Here is a 16,577-nt window from a genome sequence, read left to right on the forward strand (position 1 = left end):
TGGGAAGTGTTAGGCATGGTGGTTTGGCTTTCCCAGCCTCCTTGCTTGCTGCTGTGCAACCTCAGCACTCGGGTGCGTGAGGCTGCCTTGGCTGCACTGAGTTCTGTCAAGTTTTCCCAAGGAAATCCCTTTTGCCCATCCTCATCCTCTCAACAAGAGGAGGCACAGGCTGCAGCAGGAACAGTCCGTGCATAATGGGGATGAGCCACCCACCCTCAGCTCTCTCCTCTGGAAGATTTACAGGTTTTCAATGGGGTTTCTCTTGGTAATGCCTATTTTTTTTAGAAAAAAACCCTACTTTGAGGCCAGTGTTCATGTCAGAAGTTTTTTTTGTTTGTTTTAAGTAATCAGGGGTCTGCACGAGTTATGTGGTATAAAACAACTCTGCTGGTCATTGAAACAGTAAACTGGGATAGTCCTTTCTTGTGACAGCCTTGCCTGACACTAAATCACACAGTGCACCACTGGAAAGAAGAAAAGTATCAATACGAGTTGGGACTGCTTGGCACACAGTGACGTGAATCTGTGCATGCAGCCACATGTGACTGGGATAAACAGATTTTTGAATCCCAACTCATCTGTGTGACAAGGAGCTGAAAGCCAAAGTTGTTTTCTTTCCAGCACTCTTCTGGGTCATATCTAGGTCATGCTGCAGAGAGGAGCCCCTTTTCCTTGTCACAGCACTTGGGGACATTGTTGTCCATGTCACATTGATGGGCAGCAGCAGCCTAAGCCTACACACACCTGTTAGCATCGTTGGCCTCAGGAGCAGCTCACCAAGCCATTTGGTTTACGATAAGAGTTGCCAAATTGTCAACCTCACGTACTCAATTGTGAGTCAGATTTGAAAAATGATTAGATGAGTTTAAAATTTGTGGAGTTAAACCAGCAGCAGATCTTGTCCCCCCCTGCCCTCTTCTTGCTTGGTAACTTTAGAAAGAGTTGGATGCTTTCTCCATATTGTGTTTTGCAAGGAAAAAGAGCAGCAAACATGGGTGGGGGTGGGGTGGGGTGGGGGTGGAATTAATCCAGGAGGAGACTTTAGGACAGATCCCAGAAACCTGATGCAACTTCTAGTTAAGTAGCAAACATTGCCAATACAGGAGTAGAGATAAACTCTACACTCCTATCTAGGCTGGGTTTTGGGGCATGACCAATGTCTGTGACCTAAAAATGTCCAAATATTCACCTGTTCAGGAGCTGTAACAACCTCTCAGGTAGTGCTGATAGCAGTAGCACACCACCAAAGAGACTCAAAATTGCTTGTGGTCTCCTCCTAGACATTTCCTTGTCAATAGCCCTACAATACTTTTTTCTGTTTGCCCTTATTTCCCAGGATTTTAGAAAATTCTGCATATAGCAAATTTTGCCTTTAGTTTACAGGAAGTTGTAACTAGGGACTTAATGGCAGAATTGGATCCACTGAGGTATGGATATACTGGAATATAAAGAACATAATTAATTTCACCTTAAAATAAATATCTCTAGGAAAGGGATTAGAGAAGTCAGCTTTATAAACTTGGGGGGGTGGGGTGGGCTTTTTGTATTTTTAGATTAATCCAGGTGAACTTTCATGGCTTAGTTGTATCCAGCTGTACCAAGGACCAAGTGCTGATATTAGCAATAAAGACACCATTATTAATATAATTATATCAGTGTAAAGAAGGTTATAGAGTTAGCATTTGGGTTTTTTTTAAATTCTACGTTAATGATGACTTTTTGCCATTAACTTGCTCTTTTGCAGTATTTTATACACTTATATAGTATTTATGAACCTGGATATGTATTTCTAGTGTTGCCAAGAATAATCAAAGACAAATATAACAGTTGCAGGGTTTCTTTCCTGATGAAATTGTATTGCAGCTTCTAAACCCAGAGCTGGCCTCCAGCAAGGGACTGTGTCCTCTTAAAGTAGAAGTGTGCCGCTTGAACTTTGCTATCACATAATGCTTTCAAGGTTGCTTGTCTAAAGTGACTTAATTTGTACTGCAGAACTAGCCTTGTACCCGCAAATGCGCCAAAAGCCGCAGCGAGCCAGGGCAGCAGGGCTATTACTAATTTTTTATTAAAATCCCTTAGGCACACACAGAAGGCCCAAAAGCAGTTTTAATAATAGACAACATACAGCACATTTTTCTTGTATTGCCATGTAATCAAATCTAAAGCTTCTGTTCACTTTCTTTGTTTTACCTAGAGGACCAGCTTCCAATTTAGTTGTGGCCTGTACTAAACTGATTTTTCATTGTAATTAATGCCTACTTTGGCCTCAGCCACTTATACAACTTTCCATTAGAGGTTTGCAGCCATCCACAGAGTATTTCACCAAGTTACCCTCCCGAGCCTGCTATAGTTGCAATTTTTTGTTAAACTGTTTTTTAACTTTATTATTATTTTGCAAAAATGTTTAAATTACACAGCCAAATAGGTTTCTTTTTCCCTTTTATTTTCTTCTCTTTCCCCCCTCCCCCCCCCCCCCCCCCCCCCCGCCTGCTGCACCTATTAAAGTGGTTGGGCAGGAGTCCAACTGGAAGGAAAGCCTTTAAGTGATTTCAGAAAGGGCTAGTGGAACTTATTTAGGCCTGGGGTCTGCTGTGGTTAATTTTCAGTCTGTGTTTTGTGCTGTCCATTTCCTCTGAAATACTACCTGGGGTTTAAGGTTCCTCAGCACAGGATGTTAATAGGCCTCTGCAAACATTCAAAAGGCAGCTTTCCCACCACTAACCTTAAAAAGATTGTGGCACTGGGCCCAGGGTCAGATTGAATAGATGAAAAAGTATATGCTGTGCTTTTGCTTGCTCCTTGGACCTTTCCCTGTTGGCTTGCCTGACATTTTCAGTGACTTTTCTTAGTACCTTATTTTCCGCGTGCTTCCTAGAAAATTCTGCTTATTACCTTCTCCTATCCCCCCAACACCATTACTAAATCGGGAAGCACAACAATTTATAACTATGCTTTTCTGACTTCTTGGACTTTTCCCTTGCAGCCACAAGGTGCTGCTTCTGGCGCCCCCGATGAACCAGCCAAGCCCCTTGGTGTATAACCCATGTGCCATCGCCACTACCCGGTGTGCTTGCTGACACCATGTCTGGGGCACTCTCTGCAGATCTCTTGCATGCCTCTTACCAAGGGCAGCATCTCTGCTGTGAGGCTAAAGCAAAGAGCTAAGGACCAGTTATGTGTGCCTCTGCTTTATTGGCTCTCCTCCTTGGTGCAAGAAATGCAATCATAGGAGCTCTGGTGTAGCATGCAGGTTTCTGGGCACGGGGGTCCCACGTTTTTGCAATGGGCAGATTTGGCACCAATGTTCTTACCTTGCTGTGGCATTGCTCAAATGAACCGACAGGTGCTGACTCCATGTGCATCCTCCTACGTAGTTAAAAGCCAACACACTAGCCTACCTTTTAATTGTGCGTGAGAGATTAAGCAAAACTAGTGCCAAAATGTGTCTGGTGTCCTCCAGTTTGTGATGGCAAGTTATTGATTGTACTGTTTGAAGATACTGGCCTGATGGACTCCGTGCTAAGGGACCAGTTGTGTTGATCTCCTTTATGTAGGTGCAGCTTCCCTCAGGAAAAGAGGTGGATGCATTTAACTTGATTTAATTTAAGGACTCGTTTGGGTGAAATATGTGGATTTTGAGAAATGCGTCCTGTTAAATTTGCCTGGACTGAGGAGGAGAGGTGGATGTGATACTGGGATCACATAGCTCTGATCCGTGTTGTTATTCTGTCAGATGTCCCCGTCTTAGTGTGGGAAGACTAAGAAGCAGACCTTCTCCCCCCGCTCCTTCATCCGTATAGTGGTAGCTTTTCCTTAATTGACAGGGGAACCAAAGTAGCATTTGAGAAGAGTATGTGCAGACACGTGTATGTTCCAGAAGTGCAAGTGATGGGCCACAAGCTAAGCTTTGAATCCCAAGCAATGGATTTACATCCCTACCCAAGCCAGCTGCCCTTCTGGCTTTTGTCTCTGGTCCACAGCTTGACTCAGTTCCTTCAGACCTATTTGGCAAGTCAGTCCTTTCCTGCGCCTCTGGAAAGGAGAAAGTGTTTCAGGTGAAGCAGACTGAGGAGGAAGACTAGACCAGTGGAAAGACAGTGCAGTATCTGCTCTGTGTAAACCCGTGGTGTGAGGTGGCACCACAGGTGTGCTGAAACTGGGATATGCATGGCCCATGTTCTGTTGTAAGGATCAGCCCCCTTACACCTAGCAGTATGATTTCCAAGGCTACTTTCTCTGAGTCACCTGCAATGCTGTGCCACTTCCGCATGTTAGTGGTTGCAAATCCCTTGCTGTACCTGTGCCTGCATGAGCACCCCCCCGCAGAGAAGCAACTGATCTTGGTCTAAACACATTTGTGTATCTCTCCCTGACATTTGCTCTGTTAAAAGGTCAGGCTTCTGCAGTGGAGACAAGAGCCGTCTTCCTCATTATCACATATTACTGCAAATTTCCATTTCCAACTCCAAAGTTTCCAGTGATTTCTGCTGCTGCAGCTGGGGCAATCCAGCACAAAGCGCCATCTGCCAGCCTGAAAGCTCTGCCCTGAACTGTGGCGATGATGCCTGGGGAGAGAAACAATGACTAATTTGGGGAATATTTGGGAAAACCCAATGAATTTCTTGCTGCTATAAGTTCCTTCCTTGCAGTGACAAGTTGAAAAAATATGTGACAAATTTAACTTAGAAATGCAAGTCTGCAGAAAGAAAGGGCTGTTCTGCAAAGAGTCATTCATATTTTTCAGTCTTCCTGTAGAATTGCTGCTCTCGGTTTCTCTGTAATCTCTGATATTTCCTGATATCAGAGTGCAGTGCTGGCAGAGGCAAAACCTGAGGCTAAACTTCAGTCCGTATTCTTGCTCAGAGGAAGAGGATTCTGGGATGTCTTTGGCTTTTGAACATCAAGAAGCCAGACTCGGAAGAAAAAGAGGGAGGAGGGGGGAAAGGCATATTTTTTTCTTGTTAAACTAAAGTCTTGCTGATGGGAAAGGTACAGGTGCCAAAATAAAAGTATGTGTGACATTGGAGTTGGGCAGGCACTTTAGGAGTTCACTTTGTTGGGCTGTCTGCTCTCTGCTTTTCATATCAGCCCTTCTGTACAACCTCAGGAACAGTTATATGTACCTTTACATATAAAAGGGACTGCAGATGTTGATAGGCTAACATCATTGTAGAGAGAAAAGATATTGTTCTTGCTTTTTGCACTTACTCGGTTATGTACTGACAAACAAGCATAAGAAAAGTATTGCTTGATTGCTGGATGACCTGGCTGGGAGATGGATGAGCATCTTGCTGGTACTCGTCAGAGTCCCACGTGCTGTGTGGATGGCTACTGGCTGACTTTCCCAATTTTTCTGCTGACTGCAGATGTGTTGTAAGGTGGCCACTCAACAGTAGCCTTTGGAGAAGAGATGATAAACTGCTGATTTATAATGGAAGAGTTGGGGGGGGGGGGAAAGACCTTACTTACTTTGGCCTTGGATATGGGTGAGACCTGGGGAGCCCTTCTACAACAACAAAGTCAAAAGAACAAATACCACACAGCAGAGTTTTAATGTAGAATTTTTTCTCCAATAACAGCCATAAAGAAAATACACTCTGGAAGAAAAATACTTTTTTCACATTCTTCCCCTTAGTTTTCATCCTTAATGTGGTGGTGGCAGACCACAGAGCTGCAGTTGGAGAGCCAAAGTTCATGCTGCTATCTACTCTTTAGGTATACAGATACTACAGATTACGGTGTAGTAATTTCTCCATGAGTGATGTACCTCCCTGCTTGGCTCTGTAATGCAGTTGGGTATCCACTGGAGAAGGGGTTCCATTTAGGACGGGCTGCCACCAAAGCAGGGTGACTCTGTAGGAGGCTTTGACCATGTTCCTGCCTTAATAAAAATCCCTAATTTGTCCCCCCTGACAGATCTGGAGCAACAAACACTGACCAGGAAAAAGTATTTAACTTAATTTCCTTGCCCTTGCATTTTTGTCTTCTAGAAAACATCATTGGACCTAATGTTTTTAGGTACTTGGAAGTCCCTTTCCCTGAAATTTTTGTAGGTGCTTTGCATACAATGCATTGTGCCAGGTTTTTTAACATTAATTCGGTACAGCAATAGCAATGCATTTGAATTCTTTACCGCTGAAGTTGCGACTGAAGACAGTTGTAATGTAACAAGATGAGTATGACCTCCTTTTATCTGTTCTCCTGTCTTACTGCTATAGAAAGTTAGTGCTAGCTTAAACCCTGGTTGCCATTAATGAAAAAACCCACTATTTTTATTAAATTTCAGAATCACCTCAGCTAGCATGAAAAACAATGATATTGGATTTCTTTTTAAAATTAACAATGTATGTAACACAGTAAAAAAGCTGACATTTACTTAGTGCCTAGAAGCAAAGAGACTGCGAGGCGGACGGCAAGCTGCTGCGCTTCTCTCCTTCATCCTGCAGCCTGCTTATGTGGTTAGGAGACATGGGGCGAGGTGGCTTGGGGTGCATTGCACAGTTAGGATAAAAGCCAAGAAACACCGCCACTATTGCTACCTTTTGCCAGTAGGAGAACGTCAGAGCTCACAGGGGAAAAAAAGATTTATTTTAGCAGCTGGCCTGGATGTCTGCCAAAATGAGAGAGAGCTCTGAAGTGAAGACAGGGGATCTTGGTTCGAGGATGCAGGAGATGTGAGCTAGGGCTGGACAATCACCAGCCCTGATCTGCACCGTGGTCAGGCTGGGAAGGGACTTTAAACCCGCTTCAGATGTCAAAGGGATATTCACCATCCAACCGATGTAAGAAGTGCAGATGGTGCACAGGGGTCATGGAGCAAGGAACCGGCCAGTGAGATTGGAGGGGAGCTGATAAGAGAAGTTACTCTAATTTGATTTAAGATTTTCAAGGGATGTTTTTAATGGTATAAAATTATGGAGTTAGTATTTCACCTTGGGTTAATTTTAAAATTCACCCTCTTTAGGAAGCTCCTACTGCAGTTAGCAGGATCCCTTATAAAAGTGAAAGCAGGGAGTTGCTTCTTGTTTGCAGGCACTGGAGAGGGTGCAGTGTCTGGTAGAGATCAGCCTGTCTCCACCTGGTAGAGTTATATGGTTAACAGTCTGGGGCAACCTGGAAATGAGCTTGCTCTCAGGGAGAATCCACGGATCGCCAGAAAAGTGTTGTAGGGAAACATCCTCATTGCCTTCCTAATTCGTTCTTCCTCACTTTATCCAACATGCATTGCCACTGGATTATTGACTGTGTGATTTCTTTTCTTGATGTGAGCCACAATAGAAAAGGCATTACTGTACAAGACAAGGAAATAAAGCAACGTTAGACTTGTGGTAATATTGAGTATGGCTGGTACATGGCATTCTCATTCTCTGTTGGGGCTTGGTCCTCACTCTCTTCTGTAGCTTAGAGGATGCTCTGGATGTGTAGAGCAAATGTGAGACCAGAGATCTGCACCAAGGTCACCCTCCATCCTTGTCGCCCTTTGCTGTAGGAGACTCTTGACTTATCTGGGTGGCCTGTACAATACAGAAATCGCTCAAGTCTAATGAGTGTGTGTGCAACAATTAAACAATAACAGGCAGGACAAGCCCTCACGCTCTGGGTCATAAACTGATTTGCCTGAAGTTAGGAAAAGTCATCCTACCTGCAAACACAGCTGGACACTGAGCATCTAAAGGAGACCATGCAGGAAACTTGTGCAAAGTTCTGTGTGCTGTTAAAACATCAGTGGCACAAATCTGCTCTTGGCACTAGTGACTGTAAATATATGTGCTTCCCTTCCGCCCGGGTTCCCCAGGTACTGGTCGGGAGCAGGATTTCACTGTATCGTATAGAGGGTTTAAATTCCTCCCTTACAAGGAGTGCTTGTGAGAGGGTGCTGTAGAGTTCTCCAGTTACCTACCTTGGCTGTTTCCAGTCTTGGTTTTGCACTCCTGCATGTGCTTAGCAAAAACGTTTCAGTAAGTACTGAGATATCCACATAAAGGGTGTTCTGTAAGTATATACGATTGGCTGATCAGTTCTGATCAGCAGTTGGGAATTATAAATAGCCTAAAAGCAGCTAACCATCATCCTATGCCACCATAGTAATAAATAAGAAGTGCATATTTTTGAAAGGCTTTTACTCTTAGAAGAGAAAAAGATATAATAGCTTTTTTTAATATGCCACATAATTTATTCTGACAAACAGATGTATTTTGTTGTTGCCATTATCATTTGATGAAATACTTTAAAGCTGGTCCAAGGTGGTGCATTTTCAAATATAATGTATACAGTACATCTAGCAGTTAACAAAATTTGGATGTGCAGCATAGAATGGTCATTATTTTTACTGAAAAAAATAAAGGCACTAATTACTTACAGACAAGATACTTAGCACAAACAGATAAGCTTCAAAATGAAAAATTCTCGGTTTATGATAATTATGTTCTCTGCTTTGTTTTCGGAGACTGATAATTTGAGGCTTTAAAATCACCAGGAAGCCATTAATTGGAATTCTTCAATAAAAAATAAATTACATAGAAGTTCATGATGAGTTGTAAAAACACAGAGACTGTATTATGCAGTGAGCGACATTGCTCTCCTATTTATAGACATGCACAGCTATGTAACAGCAAAACTGTAAAGAATTTGAGATGTGCAGATAGCAATTATTCACAGATCCCAACGATCTGCAGATATTTCAAATAACTGCTTTTAGCAGATCAGCTATCCAATAAAAGCAGGGCTTTATTTCCAAGTGGCACTCTTCTAACGTGTTGCTTCTTGTTTTTGACATCTTATATGACATTATTCTCCTAGAGCTGATTACAATGAGAAGACATGAAAATTCAGGTATTGGAGCAGAGGCTCCACTCCATGCGTGTGCTTATCGATAGGAGTCGAGGGGATTTCCCTTATGAAGGATCAGTATGGTACTTTATACCAGGCTTAGATCCTGAAATCCATAGCAGCTGACCAAAAGAAAGCATTTGATTTCTCTGTCTTGCCCCATTTTTCTGCTCTGTCCTTGTTCTCTGCTTTCACCTGGGACCAAACCCTCATGGCTGATGCTGTGAAAGCTGGTAGGGCAGGTTTAAGGACTGAGGATCTGCCCAATGGCAGTGATTGCAAACTTTTTCTTGACTGGAGAGGGGGCTGGACTGAACCCTTGTTGGATCTATTGGAGCAATGTGGGGGGATTTTGGAGACATGCCACTGAGAGCTTCTACCCACCCAGATCGCTTAAAGTATCCAGTGCTGCCCTAAACGTATGGCACAACAGTGCCACCAGACTTCAGCAGCTTTCTATTGAAAGAGAGTCTCGAAAGTGGTAGATGTGGTGAAGCATATTGCTTTATTCAACTTTTCTCCTGCCTTTCTTCAGCATGTGGGTGAGTCCCATGAGGAGACTGGTCTTTCCTGAGGGAGAGCTGACACCTCTTTGCTACTGCTCCTGATACAGGCCTGAGACTTGAGACAGAGCTGCTAATGGGCCCCAGTTAATTGTCTGACCCAGAGGGTATAAAATACTGTTATATTCCAGCTATGCTCTTGTCATGACCACTGACACCCCGGGCTCCTGCAAGGAGCTCTTTAGATAAAGCAAGTAATAAAAGTGATTGTAGGGATCCTTGACACATAGCACCTAGTAAAGGAAACAGAGCAGACCTCAGCTCATTCACCAGTGAGCTCAAGGGGATGCACAAAAGAGTGAAGTGGCCTTGGTAGAGCCTGGTCTAAAGTTACACTTCAGGAAGATGGAGGAAGTATTTCCCGAGGACCTGATCAAAGGCTCTTTCTCTTCAATGCCAGTGTAATGCCTTCTGGCTGCCATCGTACGCAGGTAGCATTCAAGGGCTTTACATGACTCTTGGGTGAGTGCGGAATAAACATAATAAATCTAGGAGGGTTAATTCTCACAATATCAGCAATTACAGAAATGCAAACCATCTTGTTTAATATTTTGTGGCTCAAATTAATCAAAGGGATCAGCTGTTTTATCCCCCCACCCCCACTTTGTTTAAATCTGAGTTAGTGTGATCACAGGGAAGACAGAACAATACAAGTACAGGCAGACAAGGATAACGTGAGACAATAGCAGAGTCTGAAGGGAGACTGCTATGGTGTCAAGACAAAATGACATAGTGTCAGGAGGCAAAGTCTTACCAAAAAAATATTGGGGCTTTGCTGGCACTTGAGGAATATCGTAATTCTTGGAGAATAAAACCTACCATACATCATCCAAAATCAATTGATAAGAGATCTCAGAGAGATTAAAAACTGCTCCCTCCCATTCATTAGTAAAGGTGGCTTCTGTCCAAAGCTGATTGTTGGTGTGGGCCAGCTATGATAAATGCTCTCTTACCCACCGAAAAGAAACACTTCTTAATGAGCTATTATCTTGTGTACATTTTGATTTCCAGATTGCTATGGTGGATATACAGAGTTTCCCAGAACTGACAGTGCTGCTCAGAAGCATGCTACCCTAAGTGATGTTTTAGAGGGGTCTTTTTTGTAGGTTCATAGAACTTCTTTATGCCAAACCAATCCCATGACCTGGTGTTTGTGTGTTATTTACATTGCAACAATAAACCATCAATTGTTGTTTGCATGCAGTGCAGAACTCCTAACAAGAAGGTGTTCATATGTGGTTATAGTGTGAGGCACCTAAGTGTTTGTGGGATGTAATTGCAATGACTGGGCACCCACAGCTCCTATTTACTCAGAGGTGCTTATTGCTGCTCAGCACCTCTGAATATCAGGACATTTCTTTGTGGGAAAAGCTACTTCCCAATGGGATGGTTCCACCTGTGCTCCATGGCTCGGTTGTGCCCTCTTTCTCCACATGTGGCTTAGCCTAAGAAATATCCTTCTGCAGTCCCCATGGTCCTTTGGGAAGGCAGAGACCAGGATGTCCCATGCAGCAGCCCCAAGAGCAGTGCAGACTGACAAGGATGTGTGAAGCCTGCCTTCACTTTATTCCTGCATCCCTGAAGTTCACAGCTCAGCACTGAGCCAGTTCTCAGCCCTGGAAATGCCTTGCATGTCCCATCATGTCGCAAACCCCACAGCTCTTAAAGAGCATCGGTGACATTTATCCTGTGTCTCTCAATTATTCTCAGTGGAGTCGCGCTTGGGCCAATGACAGCGATGCTGCAAAAGGTCGCCTGATGGACCTTAGTGCTCTGTTTTATTTACTCAGTTTATTCAGCTTGCAGTAGAGACAGGACATGCTTAATACATTGGCCACGTCACAGACAGCCAAGCTCCAGTCCCCAGCACCTCCTCGGATTAGAGCGTTTATAGGAGGCGTTAGAAGAAATAGAAGGAGTTCAGCATATTTTTTTGGTATGTCAGAATTTCAAAGGATTTCTGAAATTTAATGAACTCACTTAACAGGCATAATTGTCTTGAGTACATGTGAGAAAACTTCTGAAATAGCAGAATTAGGCATGCTCCATTTTGTAGCCTTTCAATGACCTCCAGCAAATGTGTGACCCAGATATGAGAGCCTCCTGTCCACTTGCATAAACATGATGTTTTAAAAAGGCAGGGGGGGGGCGAATAAAAGAATCGAGCTCTTAATGGCACATGGACAGAGACATACTGCAATTGAAAAACAAGTTCAGAAGCAGATAGAGAATTGCCTCGAGACTCTGCACGACGAAACTCAGCCTCCTCCTGTGAAATGGAGGTTTGATGGCTGTGGACCTTCAGTCAAAACTGCTCTGGATTTTCCTACATAGAGGCTCAAATGGTAGTAAGGTGCTTGGATCTGCTTTAGGCCCACAAAAATCTCTGCTTTAATGCCTGAATGATGTCCAAGCTGCTGTTACACAATATATTCGGGATGCATTGTAACATGTAGGACTTTTTATTTCCTGGCCTGATTGAGGATGTATAAGGGTTGTAAAGGGGGAAGTAATGGCCGTGCCAGGAAGCAAGGAGGTGGTACCTGCCCATTCCACCTGTGACCAGTCCTCCTGCCACTCACGTACCTGTTATGGTGCAAGAAAAAGCTATGATTTAAAAAATCTCATTAGTTAACATGCATTTTGACACATTATTAACTTCCTATCACATGCTTTTCCTGCTCCTTTGGTCCAGAGGAGCTCTGTGGCTGGATTCTGACCACGGGTTTCTTTGCTTGTACTCACAGAGAGGGGTGAGTGGTCTTGATTAGTTCAGGCCCACCACTACCATAGTAACAAGCCCTGATTGACAGGACTCTGAATTAATATGCATACTTAGGGGAAGAGTATAGGGGTCCTGCCAGGCACGCCCATGCCAGCACACACGGGATAACACCACTGCTGCTGGCCCTGCTCAGCATCGCCCCTATCAAATTGCCACTTCCAGCATTGTTATGAGTCAGGTTTAATTAAAAGCAGGAACTAGCAAAGTGTTGCTGAGGTTTAAAATTATATGTCCTTAGTTATTAACTGCTACAAATTAGGTAGACATTGTTTCAAGGAGAGCAATTTCCACAGACGGTGCTGGTAAAGCAAGCTGGCATGGGGTATCGCACAACTTTCCAAAATGAGGATTGCCAGCTTTCTCAGAAAAGCGCTTTTTTGGCCACTTCTTGGGTTTTACGCATGACCGAGATTTAGCATTGTTCATGCTTGCTTGCAGCAATGATACTTTTCTGTCTATGAAAACTCATTTTTCATTTTAACAATAATGCCCAGGCAGGAAAAAACATGTCCTGGTTTCTCCATTGAGCCAAACACTGAAACAAAATATTGGGCCAAAATATGTTCTGATTTTGCAACTTTAAAATCTGCCTTTGCAAGTTAGTGCTGAATTTAGTTCATTGCCCTCAGGCTTTTTCCATGCAATAAAAATTGTGTTTCTTTTTTCTTTTCTTTTCTCTCTTCCCGCCCACCCCCACCCCCCCCACCCCCCCCCCAATTGGGGAAAATGAAAACTCAAACGAGAGAATGAAGTCAATTGTTACATTACAATTTTCTGTGCTCTTGGTGTTATAAGAAAACCATACAGAAGGCTCACTCAGAGTATCTTGCCTGGAAATCTGCATTATCAGTGTGCTTAAAGCTGCTGATACAGATGAGACGCTTTTGAGTTGTGGTAGCCAGTGATAAAAAAAAATAAAACAAAAAAAAAACCAACCCAAAAAACAACCAAAAAACAAAATAACCCCAAACAAAAGTCCTCCACCAAACTTAAACCAGAGAAAAATAAAACTCTGAGACCTTAATAGTTCTGTTCGGCAGTTTAAAGAGAGAAAGTGGTGAGCTGGGCTGAAGATTTTCCTTCTCCACTATCTTTGCTACTTCCACAGCTCTGCAGGAGAGAAGAAAACAGTCTTTCAGCTATAATAGGTGTAAAACTAGGCAAATTCAACAAAGTTTTAGTGAGTGAGAATAGAGAGCAGCGTTCACAACATTTTACTTGGCAATCTCTTTATAGGTACTCAGACGTGAAGGCTGGGACTGTGGTACACAGAGACAGATTGCGCTGTGCTGGAGAATGGGGAATTTAAGGTACCATGCATAACACAACTTTTATTGGGCTGACAAATGTAGAGAGCAGACCACAGTCTTTGACAGAAAAAGAGGAAGAAAAAGCTCTTCAGCACCAAAGTTTTTATGTTAATCTGGTAAAAGCTATTACAATATCTATTATCGCTAGCTTTTTAAAAGCCAGTAAGGCTGAAGGCCACAATCTACACATATCTTCAGAGCAGATACATCATTTTTTTCACCCAGAAGTTAACTGATAAATTGCCTCTGTGTGTGTATTTATATAGGTATGGGTATGTGTATGTTTTCCTGTGACTGTGAGATACAAAGTAAGGGAACGTAAAAGCTCATTATTGTTTATTGTCAAGTATGGTAAAGGAACAGAAATTAAAGAGGCTGAGGGGGAACAAGCAGCTGTAGAAGTACTGACACCAGTAACTTTTCATGAGGGTGAGTCAACGCATCAGGATGTCAGACCCTTGTTCCTGCCCTTTTGAACTTACTTCTATAGATCACGACAAAATAGAGAAGTGAGAGAAAGATACTCCTCTCCCCAGCAGGGCAGAAAGGAAACCAGCCGCTCATGCAAATATTTCAGATGAGAAGTTGAACACACACCCTGCTCACATCCGCAGGGACAGCTGCATTAAGCAATACCAACAGGTTTCAGAGGCAGAAACAGGTATAAAGTAGTAAGCACATGGGGAAGAAGAGGGGCTTCTTCATGTCCACTCATGTGAAGTGTAAAATAGTAATTTTGGCATGATGGGGCCTTGCAAATGTGCTAAGCCCAGCTGATTTGAGGCTTGGGAGGCAGGAGCTCCATGGGGACATCCTGGCCAGGCTGGGCTCAGCTGTCCCCAGGCACAGCAGCAGCTTGGTGGGGTGTGCTCTTGCCCTGGGCACATGGCTGGTAGCTCTTCCTTCAAGAAGCAATGAGCTACATCCCCTGTCACATCCCTGCTGCCACTGGCTGTGGGGCAGTTCATGCTGCATTGGCACAAGTTGCCCTATGGGACCTATGCAAGAAGATGTTTATGTTCAAAGTGTTTTGTCCCTTAGAGATGGCCTTGAATGTCCCCTCCATGCTGGGGATGAACAGGGACATGACATGGCAGAAGAACTGCTGCCAGGGCTGCTGGCTGTGCTTTTGAGCTGGCCGTGGGGCTCTCCACCAGGCCCCATGTTGCAGGTGTTAGATGTGGAGTGGTCATCACACTCCCCAGTAGGTCTTCAGATTTTTTTGGCATCTATCTGCTACTCAAATGGCATTGGCTGAGGTCCTGCTGGGCTCAGGAGACTCTGCATGTTAATGTTGTGTGGCATTGCGTGGTCTACAGTTTGCTTTTTAGAAGCAAAATGAGAAGTGAGAGGCAGCTGGCGTGCTCATGGACCTTTTGTGAAAAGATGGCCCCCAACTTGCTCTCTTGGACAAAGAAATAAAGTAATTTGCAAAACCCAAATTCCTCACCATGGTCACAGGCTGCCTTTTCACTCATCTTAAGAAATTGAGATAAGGGATGCTCAAATTGGATGATACCCAAACATATTTTGCTCTCTTGGATTAAAACAAGCCACCTCTGAAATCAGAACATTTTTGCTGTGGTCAAGAGGTGCTGCTTCTCACCTGCCAGCTAGTTCTGCTTGATTTTTTACCACAGTAACTCAAGGTCCCAGGTATGACACAAGTCTCACCGTGGCAGCAACAGTGCACACCCTATTGAAGAAAAACATTTCCTGTCTCACAGAAATTGACATTTAGGTAGACAATGGTGGGAGGGAGGAAAAAAAAGCAAAGTGACTCAGAATTCCTGGGTTGGCTGGTGGCAGACGTGCAACTGGACTCTACCTCTCCTGCTGACTGGTGGCCTCAGGATGAAGCCATACTGTTTTGTCCTGGTGTGCTGAGTGTGTGCCCACCCAGCCTGTGTGGGGTTCCCACTAGCATTAAGCATTTTTTATGTATTGTATGTATGTATGCATGCATGGTCAGTGTTGTTGTTAATATTGTAATAGATTAGAATTGATTAGGAAGTTCAACTGCATTGCACTGATATGGGTTGAAAAGCTGGAAACAGCTGTATTTCCAGAAAACGCCTGTATTTCCAGACAGCATCACCACTGCTCGATGGCTGGTTCACCTAAGCAAAAGAGATATTTCACATGAGTGGATGTGATATTTAGAAAACGTGAAGATCTTGTTTTACATGAAGAGGCACATTTTCAAATAGGGAAACAGGTACATAATATGCACTGAAAGCCCCTGGAAGTGTCGTTAGTATCTCTGCAAAAGTTGCCCTGTCTGCACTCCTCTCACAGTGCTTTGGTGATAATTTGTGAGCAACACTTCGAGGCTGATTTTAGTAAGGTCATTCCTGCCTGCGCTTTCCAGACCTTATTACCTGTGTCTCAGTTGTCCAGAATTTGCTGTTACTTCCAAAACCTGTATGTCCCAAGAAAAAGTCCTCATCAATTCTGTAGCAGTTTGATCATCTACATCTTTTTAAAAAGTGTCTCCAATGATATTTAGATAGTTTGGTGACTTGTAAAAGAGTGAGGGGTGGTTGCCCTTTCCTGCACTTTGAATTTTCACCCATGCATTTACTGACATTGGAGTTTATTCTTGACTCTGAATAGTTCCAAGGGAAGACCTGGTCTGAGCTTCCCCAACAGAAAATATTGCATAGCTATAGCTATCTTCACCGTTAGCAGCATAGAATGTTTTCTACAATATTTTGTTTTACATTCAGCATATTTCAGCAGCAGTTAGGCAGCTTGGGTCCCAAGCCTTATCTTTAATGTATTTTAATGCTACTAAGTTGTGTAGCCTTCCTGAAGTAAAAAGCAGTCAGCATGTTACATCTATTCAGTTTATTAGAAAAAATACGATCCTAATCACTGCACAGATCTTTTGGGAAATTCCCTGGTCACACAGCTCTCAAACTGCAGGTATACCTGTTTTGGTGATACTCCATCACACAGGTCAGGTTTACCTAAACCCTCTGCTGCTGCTGGGCACCACAGAAAACAAAGTAAAGTACTACATTCAAATGCTGAAACTCAGGTAGAGATGTCCTTTTTGGAAGAAATGTTCAAATGAGATGCACAAAC

The 16,577-nt window shown here is 43.4% G+C and overlaps 1 long non-coding RNA gene across 13 annotated transcripts in view; it reads left to right on the forward strand.

Annotated features, from left to right (window-relative positions):
- The window catches only part of LOC130157477 (uncharacterized), a 224,892-nt gene that overhangs the window by 60,893 nt on the left and 147,422 nt on the right, over positions 1-16,577 (forward strand). For 11 of the 13 annotated variants that reach the window (XR_008824896.1, XR_008824894.1, XR_008824900.1 and 8 more), the window contains one exon: positions 13,414-13,487. The exons of the other annotated variants lie outside the window; for them this stretch is intronic. This is a non-coding gene — a long non-coding RNA (uncharacterized LOC130157477). The remainder of the gene's footprint in view (positions 1-13,413; positions 13,488-16,577) is intronic. 13 annotated transcript variants of the gene reach the window in all.

Source organism: Falco biarmicus, chromosome 12 (genome assembly GCF_023638135.1).
Source record: "Falco biarmicus isolate bFalBia1 chromosome 12, bFalBia1.pri, whole genome shotgun sequence".
In the NCBI taxonomy this organism is placed as follows: domain Eukaryota; kingdom Metazoa; phylum Chordata; class Aves; order Falconiformes; family Falconidae; genus Falco; species Falco biarmicus.